This window comes from Corvus moneduloides, chromosome 6 (genome assembly GCF_009650955.1).
Source record: "Corvus moneduloides isolate bCorMon1 chromosome 6, bCorMon1.pri, whole genome shotgun sequence".
NCBI classification, from domain to species: Eukaryota; Metazoa; Chordata; class Aves; order Passeriformes; family Corvidae; genus Corvus; species Corvus moneduloides.
The window spans coordinates 20,788,112-20,801,389 of NC_045481.1; positions in this window are offsets into that span (position 1 = coordinate 20,788,112).

Sequence of the window (13,278 nt, forward strand, 5' to 3'; positions counted from 1 at the left end):
GCTTCATGTTGGCCATCCAAGCAATTTTAGGTAAGATGCAATATACCACAATTAGTGCCTCACTACTTCATCTTGAGTTCCCTTAGAGCTTTAGAGTGAACAGAAGTTGATGATGGCTTATAATTAATTTCTTATGTCTTTTGCAAGTTTCTTTCTGTGATTTTTATTTCTTCTTCTTTTTGACTAGTCTTACTGTGCTATTTTTTCACTTAGCATGCCAGCACTGAAATTTTCTGAAGGGGTGCTTTCATACTTTAAAAGCTGATCTTATTCTACTTTCTTCTGGTGCTTTTTGAGACTTTCTTTATGTGCAGTCCTACTTTGTCCTGAGAATCCAATAAATGGTGACTATTCCAAGCTGTGGTTAGAAGCTGCTGAAAGGAGGAGTGGCTGTAGAAAAAAACAAAGTAAAAAGAAAGAAGCAGTGAAGAGGAAGGGAGTATACTTCTAGTGACCAAGCATCTTGATGTGTCTCTATAGGAGAGCAGGAAAATGTTACCTATGCTTCACCAATGGAGTTTGGATAGGCTCATGGTGTTTTGCTAAAAGGCATACAGGATATTTACTGTAGAGCAGAAACATGAACTCAAATCTTTAGAGTTCAGGACTGTCATACAGCCAAAGCACCAGATGGATCTCTCTTGGTCTTATAATAAATGCCATTGCTAGGATGATCTTAGTTCTATTAGCAAGTCAACATTTTCACTAGAAGAGTCGCTTGAATAATATTACAAATGAACTATAAAGAAAGGAAAATAAAAACAGAGAGATCAGGGCCAATGGCTTTCAAGGAGCGTGCTTCTTAAATATTTGGCTTGTTACTTGAAGAGGCAGTTGTGCGAAAAAAGGATTAAATAGGGGAAATACAAGAGATGCAACTGGGATGTATACAGCTTCTCTTGAGAAAGAAAATGGAAAAATGTGTGGAAGTATGTGGGGAAGAAAAAGTACTTTATTCTGCTATCTTACAATGTCAAAGAAAAAAGACCTATGTCAATATTTTTGTTTATTCTGAGGATTTAATTTTTCTACATGCAAATAATGAAAAAACAGACATAGAATGAAGGGAACAAAATGTCAACACACTCTCCCAAAGAATTAATTTTTTTTTAATAGAATTTAAGAACAGTGCTTCTATATATAAAATGATGGTGCATTATAGAAAGTCAGCCAATGAGAAATGTTTACCGGGAGATGTATTTGTTCTTACCTATGGTTCTATGTATGGGTCTTACCTATGGTTATGCTGTCTGCTGATTAAAAAGCAGGTTGCAGAATTGGATACTTTTCTTCTGCTCTTGGCTCAGGCACTGATTAGTTTGTAACCTCTGGCATGTTACTTCACATGTCCCACCTGTAGAAATAATTGGAAATTATAATACAACATGAAATATTTTTACTGTAAGTACTTGTAACAATCTGACCTTTAGATGATTGGTGTCATAAGTCCTCAGCATGTTCAGATTTCAGTATATGTTGTGTATTTTTAGTTTCCTTTTTCAGTAGTAATTCTTTATATGAAGATAAGCTATCTGGACCCACTTTGTCTTTCATGGTCTATTTCCCCAGGGACTGGAAACTACCAATTACCATTTTGCATTCAAAGCAGTTTCTTATATACATTTCTGTTCATTCTGGCTTAAATACTATGGGTTGTATGCTTACATTTTAAAGTATTTAATTAAAAGTAAAGGACTTTAGAATTGTATGCTATTATAAGTGTTCTGAAGTTATATACATTAAACATTTAGTTTTAATATAAAACATTTAAAAATGCCTCATACTCATTGTTCAATTTTGGATCTACTGTGCCTTGGGCCCCACTGAAGTACAATGTAGGAATGGATAGGAAGTTTTAATACAACTCTCTGATACACAGAATTGTGTTTAAACCCTTGCTGCTTGTGCCATCTGTGCCTCTGCACAAGACTCTTTAGAGGGGAAAGGAAGATGAAAGAGAAAAAAAGGTACTTCAGGTAATAAAATATATGCACTTTTGCACTGCAAATATGAATACAGTTTTTAATTGTTGCAGTAACTTGAAAATGATTAGTCAGTTGTGAAATAACATTTATTTTCTATTGAAGACAGCTGAGCTAGATCTTTTTCTTTACCACTCAGAAGCATTTTTTAAATGAGTTTATTCCTGTTTTTGTAGATTTGTGACATTTTATGTGCTACCAACTTTAGTGTTGTGAATTTGTAGGTATAATCCTCTTTAAAAATTGCCCATCCTCAAGCTATCAGAAGCAAAGAAAGCAGTTTTACAGTACCTGACAACATAACATATTCAGTTTAGATTCCATAATTTTCTTACCCTGAAACTTTTAAACATGAAACATTTGTTAAATACACTCCTGGCCTGATCAAAGTGATAAGGTAATACTGTGAAATGTTGGGACCTTCCAGTTTTTCCCAGATAAAATGTAAGACCTTCACCTCTTTCAATGTTCAGAATAGGACTCTCTTGAATCTATTCCAGAAATGTAAAAATAAATAAAAAATCAATACTTCCTGGAATATAGTACAAAGTTTGGAAGAGCAGCAGAGATAAGATAAGCTTCCCATGTGTGAAATCCTTTCACTTTTGGAAAGGCTTTCCCGTGTCATGAATTTCCAGCGAAAATATTATCAGGAACTGATATAATGTCCTGAATGAAATGGAGTAGATCCCTTTTCCTCTCCTCATTTCACAAGCTTCTCTAATGGACTGTGCTATTCTGCACACTGAAACCACTAACAATATGGGAGTTGGAAACAGGAGAAGGACAGCTTTGCGGCCTTAAAACTCTGTGAGAGTGCCTACTGCTTCTGATGGACAGAACACACAAGGATGTTGTTTTTTCTTCAAAGCTCTGGACACCAGTCTCTTGGATTAGATAGACAGTGGACCTACTTGTAGGAACCCGGAGTACTGAGAATATTTCTCTGCCTGTTTTTAAGGGTTCTTACCTCCCTGAACAACACTGTTTTAACCTCCAACCTTGGAAAAAATTACCAACGATCAGACAAGAACTAGAAAATACAGTGGTGTGAATTAGGTGATAGACTACTATGTAAGATTGTCACAGGGTGAAAATTTTAGAGGTTTTGGGCTTCTCTTTGTAGTAAATAGATAAGAGTAAAAAATATCAAAATGGAGGGTTGTTGTTATTCTCTAAACCTTCTTCTCCTTCTTCTACTACTCCATGTTCTGCAGTAAAAGTAGTTTGGAATGACTGGATAGAGAATTCCACAGTTCCTGCCCATGTTACTGAATAATTGGTAGGAAAGTGAAAATAATATACGTTTTTAGTAACTATTGGTTAAATTATCTTTAAAAGGCCACGTAAATCTTGATAATTAGACTTCTCTCCTGCTTTCTGTGCTCTATGCTGTACCTGGGTCAAGCTAATGTCTCTGTTCCTCTGATAAGGCTTAATAAACAACTGTCCGGCAGCATTGAGACTCCAGGAAAAGTCTTGGTTTATCTTTGAAACTCCTTGCAAGGACTTTTAGAAAATTCTCTCCCATCAGGAGGGATTTGATTTATGGCACGGTTCAGTGTCACCTACTGTAACATAGAAACTCTTAAATGGAATATAAGTGGTGCTGTTGAGACAAATTAAGACATAGAATAAAACATCTAACAAAAAGGCCGTGAGTTTAAAGGTATTTTGCTGCTTGCTTTTTGGATGAGCTCCCAACAGAAAAAAAAAAACCAAAACAACCCCAACCTAATATTTAGTCTTGTCTTTAGCTATGTAAGAGGAAAATATGTTGCATCATTTGTCTGCTGCTTCCAGGTGCTTAAAAAAGCTCAGTGGTTGCTCTCACTGAAACTTGAGTGCCGTCCAAATGTTAAAATCAGTTTCTAAAAAGCTTAGTTCATTCTAGAAGGCCATGCCCTATGGGACAAAAACCGAAGGACTCACTGCCCTACTTTGTCGCTATCATTGGCACTTCTCTCTCAGTTTTGTTGGCACAAGTCTTTGTGAGACCATGTAATAAACTGGATCAAGGGCTGAAAAAAACACCCGTCTTTTCTGATGGGTTGTTTTGAAGAAGGAGCATTTCCCTTGCTCAGTTTACAATGAGATACTACAAACAGTTGTGCCATCAGTGGCAAAGGGATCCTACACCCCTTTCTAGCAGTGAGTGGTAGAGATGAAATACGTCAAACTTCATTATTTCTGGATGGAAAATTTATTCTGATCACTAGTTAGATGAAACTGTTGTACTATTGAAAGACTGCAGAGGGTATATAGGCACCAATATCCTTCATGCATTGAAGTTCAAAGCGTAGGAAATCTTCACAGGGAAAGGACATGTTATGATGTCTTCAGAAAAGCTGTGCATGTTTGTTTATAATTTAAAAAAACTGGAAAGATATGTAAATAGTGCTCCCTCCTCTAGAGACTTCACAGTACAGTTTGGAAGAAGGCAAAATGAATGCAATAATTAGAAAGAGAAGTATAGAGAAAATATAGTTTTGAGATCAGAAATCTGTCATGGTTTAGGAATGGTACTTCCCCATTCAGTGCTTCTACAGAGACTCTCCAAACCAAGCTGCAGCTCACTTGCTCACTCCCCCCTTTCCCCTTTTCCTCTTCCCTTCAGAAGGCTGGAGAGGAGGATTGGAGGCACACAAGGTAAAGATCACAGGCTGGGATAAGGACAATTTACTGGAAACAACAATGAGATAAGAAAATGAACAGTAATGGCAAAAATGCTAATAACAAAGCATACAAGACAGACAAGCGATTCACATGTGATTGCTTAGAACAGGTGTTACCCAACCCCTCCCTCCTCCCACTCACTGGACCAGAAGAAGCCCCTTCTCCCTTCCCCTGTCCCCGGCAATGATGTGTGAGAGACTGAACAATACCAATGCTCTGAAAAGAAGGTGTAAACACCAATCCAGGCTGTTTGTTGATGACTCTTGCTCAGTTTTGAGAGGTGGTGGTGAATATATATGCTGAAAGTCTATATATGCCTCATATGTCTAATTGGTTTTGTTCTTATTTCCAAAATATTCTCAGCAGTCTTCCAGGGCAGGGAGCAGGGCCATTGGCAAGAAGCCATTCAGTAAGCTTTCAGTTCAGCTTCCTGCGCTGTACATGTCCTATGAATAAATAAGTCTTCACTGCTTTAGGCTGACAACTTTCATTGAGTTAATTTATTTGAGACTGGTCCTAGTGTGTTGATTTTTGTTTTTTTAAGATCTGTAGAACAGATGATGTTGAAGGGAAGTGTTATGAAACAGAACCTGGACTTATCTTTTGAGGCTAGGTTTTTCCCTCCTGATCCTCACTTCAATTACCACAGCTGGGGTGTGGCACTAAGCAGATAATCCTCCCTTCAGCAGCACAGCTGAATGCTGTTAATCTTTCAAATTGTCTTTAATTTAACATGCTTGTTGGTTAGTTTTGGATGTGCTTCATTAGTAACTAAGTACATCACTAGAGCAAGAAAAGAATAGTTTTCTTTCCTTAGCTGAGAATCAATCCTTGAGAAAAATGTGAAGTTATGATGATGTTGATTCATGTACTGCCTGAGGTATGAAATACAAGTAGCTTGCTGGAACTTTGGGTTTTTTTCATCTTTACTAACCCTTAAAAAAGCGTTAGTAGCTAATTCAAATGACTGGTGGCTTAAGAATACTGAATGGGGTAAATTTTTAATCTGTCTAGGTCTCTTTTATAGTTTGGCTGCTGCTGTATGTGTAGCAGCAGAAGAAGCCAGTCTGGTGTACTCATGTACCAGAAAAGTTCCTCTTGCTTGCAGGTGTGTGTGCATCTGGAAAATGGCTCTGAACAATAAGTGTAGAGTAGCTGTAGTTAAGTACAAACTGCTCTGTAGTATTTGTTCCTTCTCATTCACCTTTGTCCTTTTCTTCTTTTCCCTTTTCATATGTAGTGTAGTATTTGAGCCAAATATCAAGCTCAGTAAGTACTCTGATGTATCTATGCTTATAATATGCTAAAAATTATGTCTGTAAAGGCATCCTGCTTGAATGTGTAAGCCAGTGTTCGGTGTTCAGTTCTGACAGGTTTCTGGATGTACTATAAGACTAGTTATTCTTGAAGAATAGCTCATTACAGTCTGATTTTCCTCAGGGTTTTTTGTTTGTTTTCTTTATTGTACTGAAGCTCATCTCTATTGAGGCTGGCTCAAAAAGGCAGACTTGTCCACTGTTATAAACGGACTTTTAAGATGAAAGGTTCTTAGCCAGAAATTTCCCAGATCTGAGGTCTTTACCACAGCTGTTCTGCAAAACTTGGGTCTGATTTCCTTGTACTATAAAGCCTTTTTTTATTCCTTCAGCTTTTAAAAAATATTCTCAATATGAACAAACAAAATTCCTCTCCATGGTCTCTTATTTGCTTGAGTGGCATCATTAGCCTTAGACTACTCAATGACAGTTTAAGCGTGTTATTTATTTTATAGTTTAGATTAAGGGACTGGGATTATGTTAAAATTTTCACCAAAAATGGAAGCAAGAACAGAAAATAATACAGATGCAAATGTAGCTAACCTTTCCATTGGAATTTCCTGATTTTGAAAGTGGTTTACCAGACTTGGATCAGATTTTGAAACATTTATGCCTCCGTGTAACTTTGTATATACATGGATAACATTAGTCATTAGATAAATGTCTGCAGGAACATAACAGTGCGTTCACTTTATATTTTTTTAAATTTAATTTTCTAGATTTCCCTTAAGAAAAAAGAAATGCTTGAAAATTCTCATAAAAGTACTCCAAGTAGGATTACCAAGGCTGAGAGAGGTCAGTAGATGGGAGCTTCCCTGAGACCCATTAATCACCAGGAGACAAAAAAATACCGTGGACAGATGGCACATGACTGTTCTGCTCTTCCCTTGCCCCTCATTTATTTTTTGCCAAGTACTGAGTGGTGGGATATGGGAGACTATAAGTCCAAAGGATGAATGCTATGGGGGAGAGGAGGGCTTGGGGCATTGAGAGTGTTAAGCGGAAATGTGTTTGTCCACAGGTTGGTGGTTGTATAGCATGGGAAGATGGAAAGTTCATTTTAGTGTAATTGAGAGTCCTGGATTGCTTTGGAAAAGGTTACTTTTTGCTCTTGTGAGAACAACAAAATTCAACTGTCTTCTCCCAAATGGGCTAATCAATTTTAATGTTTTTTGCTGTGAAATTTTGGGAAAAATTAGTCCCTCTCCTGTCTCCAAAAAGGAATCTCTCTTGCAAAGACTGGATCATTTGAAAAAGCTTACTAAAACTGAAAGGTTTTACAGTTATTTTCATTATGCACAATAAAACATATATCACAGACCTGACTTTTCCAGTACTGCAAAATGTATTTTGTGACCTTCCCTTGTCTCAAGACCTCCTTTAACCCAATTCTTCCAAACACTGGAAGATCTCTCCCCTCTCACAGCAAGAATTGTGTACTAAGGTCCAGTCTCCTTTTCTTTACAGCTGCTGAAGCTGTTCTTTGCACTGAGATCCTTAGATCTCAGAATGACCCTTTGGGACCAATAGTAGCAGGTGTTAATTGGAACAATCTTTTGGCTGCTCTGATGCTCTCTAGGGATAAGCTGGGGTTTAAAAGCCATATGTATGCATGCCAGATCTGAATAGTTAAAGCAGAAAGTTTGATGTTTCACATTTCAGGTTTTGTCATGTTTTTCCCTGGTACTCATTTTTAAACGTACAAATGGAATTTGTTTTGACAGGGATCCTGGGCAGGAGCCAAGGTGTTCATTCACTTCAGGGTATTGCAGATAACAATAGGAATAAGAAATAGTTTATTTTTCTCCTTTATTAAAATTAGTAAAAAATAAAGTAATCCTTATGTATTAGAATCAATCTGCATTTGTGTCTTTTCAGCATAGTTTGGATAAAATGGGATTCACTTGGGCACTTTTTCAAAGATATGACTTAATCTTCACTCATTATGGTTGCATTGGTAGTTAGTACACAGCCATTTAGAAAAAAAAATTATCCAGATTTCAGTATATTTAATCATATTCCCAATACCTCCCTACTTGATTGTACTTTCTGTTCTTGAATAATGAGAACTTGGTACCTGAGTTTGGCCATCCAGCATTTTTGCTTTCTCACAGAGATACAAAGGGATGTATCTTGTATTCCATCCAATAAAGATTGGGTTTTGACTTATTTTTGGACTCTGGCAGGAGATCTTCTGATGGAATGAACAGTGTTTAAACATGGGAGTCTGGTCTTGGCTCTTCTACCTCTAAGCAAAACCTTTTAGACTAAATGTCACTGTGGAGCCTAACCTGTGAGGTAAGCCATGAGATGACCAGTGCGGGAGACTCTTACACCTGTAGGATTTCTATCAGCCTAGGAATCTGATAAGAATCTGTTATTACTCTAACGAACAACTACATACACAGAGTAGTAGTGAGTGTATTAATTTTCTATGAAAAAGATTTTGAACAACTAAACTAAATGAATCAAAAAAAGTAAAGCTTGAATTTTAAAAGCATTTTGTCAAGCTTTTAAAGGTTTGATAATCAACAAATTTTTACCAGAGAGCTTTACAAAAATTTTTATATTTATGTATTTTGGGAGTCTTTGGGGTTTTTTTGAGCAAAACACAGAAAATGTTGATACAAAAGACTACTTTTTGTGGAAATTTAATTTCAGTGGCAAAAATTTTATTTTGTCATTTCTCATTTAGTCTGCATTTACTGTGAGCTTAAATTCACCACTTTGGACATTTTGTCTTGGTTTTTTTCCCCCACAAATATAAATGATCAAATAAGAGCAAGAACTGTTTTCTTCTATCATATAGGGTTTGTGATTTTCCTGCTTTTTGAAAAAAACAGCATTTTCCTATTGCATATGTCAGGATAGGAATATCAGGCTGTACTAGAGACCAACAACACATTCAATACAGCAGCAGACAGCAAAAAAAGAAGTAAATCTGCACAGTTTTAAAATTACTTCAATCTTAACCCTCCCCACCTTTTTAAATTTCTTTTCTGTCCATTTACCATGTGTGCCAACTTTTCTGATGGAGTTTACATGGTTGAGTACTCTAAAGAAGATCTCACAATGAACCACAAGCCTTTTCTAAGCCTTTGTAGTGTCCGCAACTTTTGATCACATCTTAGAAGCAGCAGTTGTGACCATTTGATGATAAATCATTTGCTGGCAGGCAGAGGTCCACTGGGCTTTGCTCCCACTCTTTCATCTTCAGAAACTTTCTGTATAGAAATATTTCTTTCTTACTAGAAGTTCAGTGCCTTTGTTGGCATTTTTCTTTTATTCTTTTTCATTTTTTCCCTCCCCCTTGTAACAAGTATGTTGCTGATTTGATGTTGTAGATTGCAGTGACAGAGAGATAAAAATGCTCTGTGGATTTGCAGGTTCTGATCTGTAAGCAGGCAGAATGATTTTACTGTCACTGGGCTTACAAAATCTTGGCATTAGGCTACCAGAGAGACATTGCCCATCCCACCCTGTCCCCTATTTCCAAGGTGAACTTTGGTTTGTGGAATTGCAGAACAAAACCAGCCTTTCAGTCGCCGCACCATTTACATTTGCTAAACTGTGCTAAGTTGGCACACTTTTTTTTTACTTTTACATACTATGAACTCATGATTATCATAAATCCTGAGGTATTTAAGAAGTAAAATCCCTGGGGAACAGTGGTGGCCTGTGATTTATGATAAATTTTCATGGGTCATGTTCTTACTAGTCTTGAGGAGGTAATTTCTGCAGACTTGTGATGAAGACCACTGTGAGCTGGAGCCATGGGTAAGAATAAGTAGATCTGATAGGCACAGAGACTAGAGACTGGTCTCCCTTTCATTCCCTTTTCACTGCTGCTGTGTTAAGAGGAGTGTGGGAAGCAGTCAGGTTTCCCCAGCATAGTGATCCTTTCTGTGCACACCTCCCGTGTGAGATATTTTCCTGTGGCATGCTTTATACCAACCTCATATGTGGAGATTGCAGCAGGGGAGAGGGAGAAGGGAACCTGACCTGGGTGTTTTGCAGCAAGTCCTGACCAACATGAGGCTTTGGCAAAGCAGCTGGTATAGATTAGAAGAGCCCTTGGATTGCTTTCATCTATGGAAGGGCAGGGCTGGTGAAAAACTGCCCCCAGGATAGGAGAAATGCGTTGGTTTTTCATGGATCTCATCCTCAGCCTCCTCCTTAGTTACATCTAATGAACAATGGTACAGCTGAGAATGTGGCCACACACAGTTTGGAGAGTTTCTTTTTGTAACTAGATCTTGGGAAAGATTTCCCTTCAATGCAGAATTTCATGGATTTCCTTTGTGAGACTTGTGAAAATAAACAAATAAACCATGTCCTGCAGTTGGAATGTTTTGGACACCATGAAATGAATTTTATTTCCCTGTCTAATGATATACCAGGGCACTGCTTGTAACAGATACCCTAATGGAATCTGAGCACATTTAGGTGTGGTTCTTCCAGTCAAGTGTCAAGTATCTGGAATGAAAGTATATAATAAATATGAGATGTTATTTCTATATATTTTTAATATCTATTTAATTTTTATGCATATGTATATATATGAAAAATATTTGTTAAATTAATAAGAATTTGGCCATCAGAGCTAATTTAGTGGTTCATGGCATCTGCTTTTAGGAGATTACCAGCTGTTTACCGTCTATTGCCCACAATAACTGCAACTGCTCAGACCTCAGTGTGTTTCCCACAGCTTTCCTGAAATGGTTGAGCCAGTTCTGCAATACTGAAGTGGCTCTGATAAGTGTTATCACTTGATTGTTACACCTTGTTCAGGCATAGCAAGTTTGCATATTTGTATTTCTTTTACAGTATTAGCAAAAATTTATTTATGATAATTTAATTTGGAGTTCATCCCTTAAGTTTCTTTCTTTAGAATGACTTTGCCAACTGGTTTGGTAATACAATAGTATTATTTTCTTTAGCATGTATAGTATAGAATTGAATGCCCCACTCCTAGGTGTGACAAAATATTTATGTCCAGAGAAGATGCACAAAAGAACAAATAGAATGTTTAGAATATTTACTAAATATTGATAGTGCCAAATATTACTCCATCTTTTGCAGTCATGAAGGTTATTCTAGTTCAACAAAATGCTCATAGTAAATAAGAGAGGAAAAAGAGGAAGACAGAGATTTGGATATGTGTAGGGAAGCTAAGCATAATAATGCAAGGGGTTAACTCTCAGCTTTGCCCCAAGCTTTTTACGTTACCTTTTTGCCTCTGTCAAACTGGCACACAGAGGTTTTATGTAACCTGTCAATAACCACCAGTATAGGGCTATGGAGCAGAAAGTGTTAAAGAAAATCACATGATGCATGTTTTTGAAAAGAGGAAGGACACAGAGAGTGAGGTTTTGTGAGAAGGACCTCAAGCCAAAAGGGGGTACTGTGAAGACAAGTGCTTGTTTTTGAAGTCCTCAGAACTGAACATCTCTGCAAAGCATCAGAAGTGCTCCAGAGACAAGAGACTGGGTGGCACCATGCAGGTGATAGTAGGGAGTAAAATGTAGGATGACTTTTTTCAGCATGTGTCCCATTCGATCAGCTTAAATACCTAGTGTAATTTCAAGTAAGAGCATACTAGCGCATTACAGATGACTGAATGCTGGTGCAGAGCTAGATTACCTTTTCCTGTTCATGTATACCCAGGTCTGCTCACATTTCTTTCCAGAGTGACTAAAACAGCCAGAAACAACAACATTAAGTCATGTACAGCCCTTGCAGGATGTCTGAAAGAATTTCCAGATATGACTTGACCTTCCTCTGTTTTCCATGGCTTGATATAAAGCATGATTTTCCAATGCTTTCTCATTTTAATTTGTGGTCAAGCCAGCAAAAAGATTACACCTTCAACTTCCTGCTTTAAAATTATTATTTTTTAATGTTTTGAAGGTGGTATAATGTGGAGAACTGAAGTTGAGAACTTTCCTCAGAAACTTGCAAGATACCAAGATCTCAATGTGTTAATGAAATACTGGCTTCAGGGGTGACTAGGGAGTACCAGACAATATAAAAGGATTAGGTCGTCCATTTGCAAACATGTGCATATACATTAGCACCAAGCATGAACTTCAGTGAAACAAGTAGTTTTAGACCCTAATTTACCTCTACTGCAGTTTGCTGTTATCTAGTCTTAAAGCTGTTGCTGGGAAAATCTAATCACCACTGTGGTTTAAAATTCTCATACACATGGTAAAAACTAATCCTGTATCTATAGATAGCCACAAATAAATCATATGTGCTGTAATGCATTCTCTTGCTGACATACTAGTTTTCTGACTGGTTTTGAATGGCTGAGGAGTCCCTTTCTGATGATTTTTAGATTACATGATAAAGAGGGTAGCCTCTCCCTGACAATTCCACTGTTGTCTATGACCATGTTAGAGCTGTTTTAAAGTAGCTGGTCTCCAGAAAGATGCACTGATGCCCAAACTGAGGCCTTTAAGACTAAGTGTGACTGCGCTGCTGTTTTAGATGTTAATGTCACACCTGAAAGAAAAGCTGAAAGGGGAAGACCCTCAGGAAGGGGGTCTGCTCTTGCTGTTCTTAATACTTTGAGTAGCACAAACGCAGTGAAGTACCCAGTATGTCTCCTCCATGGCCCTAATGGAGACTGAAACATGAAGAACTGCTTCCTAAACGATGTCCAAGTTGCAGCCACTCTCCTGTTTTCTACTCCTGTGATTTAACCTTGTGGACTTCTCTAAGAGACCAAAATCTGCCTGGGAGGTACTCCTTAAATTACTTCGGGTTGTCTCTTTGCTACACCAAGCCGTCCAAATTCACACACACACCCCAAAAATGGTTCCCCCTTTTGCACTAAGAGATCTTTTGTGAAAATCTGAAGACAGAGCCCTCAGCTGAGTATGGGGTGCTTTTCACCTAGGCGTGCGCAGTTTGCAGGAAATTTGAGTCACCCCCCTTGCGTTCTAGACACCGCTCACCCTTTTCGGGGTGTTGGGCTGGGTGCGGCTGCAGCAAAACATCTTTCCCCTATTACAGACTACACACAACCTTGCAACCCCTTCTGTCTGTCAGAAATCCTGTCTGTGACGCCAGTTTAATGTCATGATCTGCTCATACAAGCGGGGGTCGTGATGGTTTGTTTATAGATCTCAGAGTGCAAAAGGACATAAGGGATTTCAGTTTTAATCAGAACAGTGCACCTTTATTAAGTGCCCACAACATGGTAATGCGATAGAGGAGAGAGAGAGAGAGAAAGAAAGAAAACAAAGTAAAAGGGTAGAGAGGAAGAAAAGGGGGGGAATATCTACCAACAGATGAGA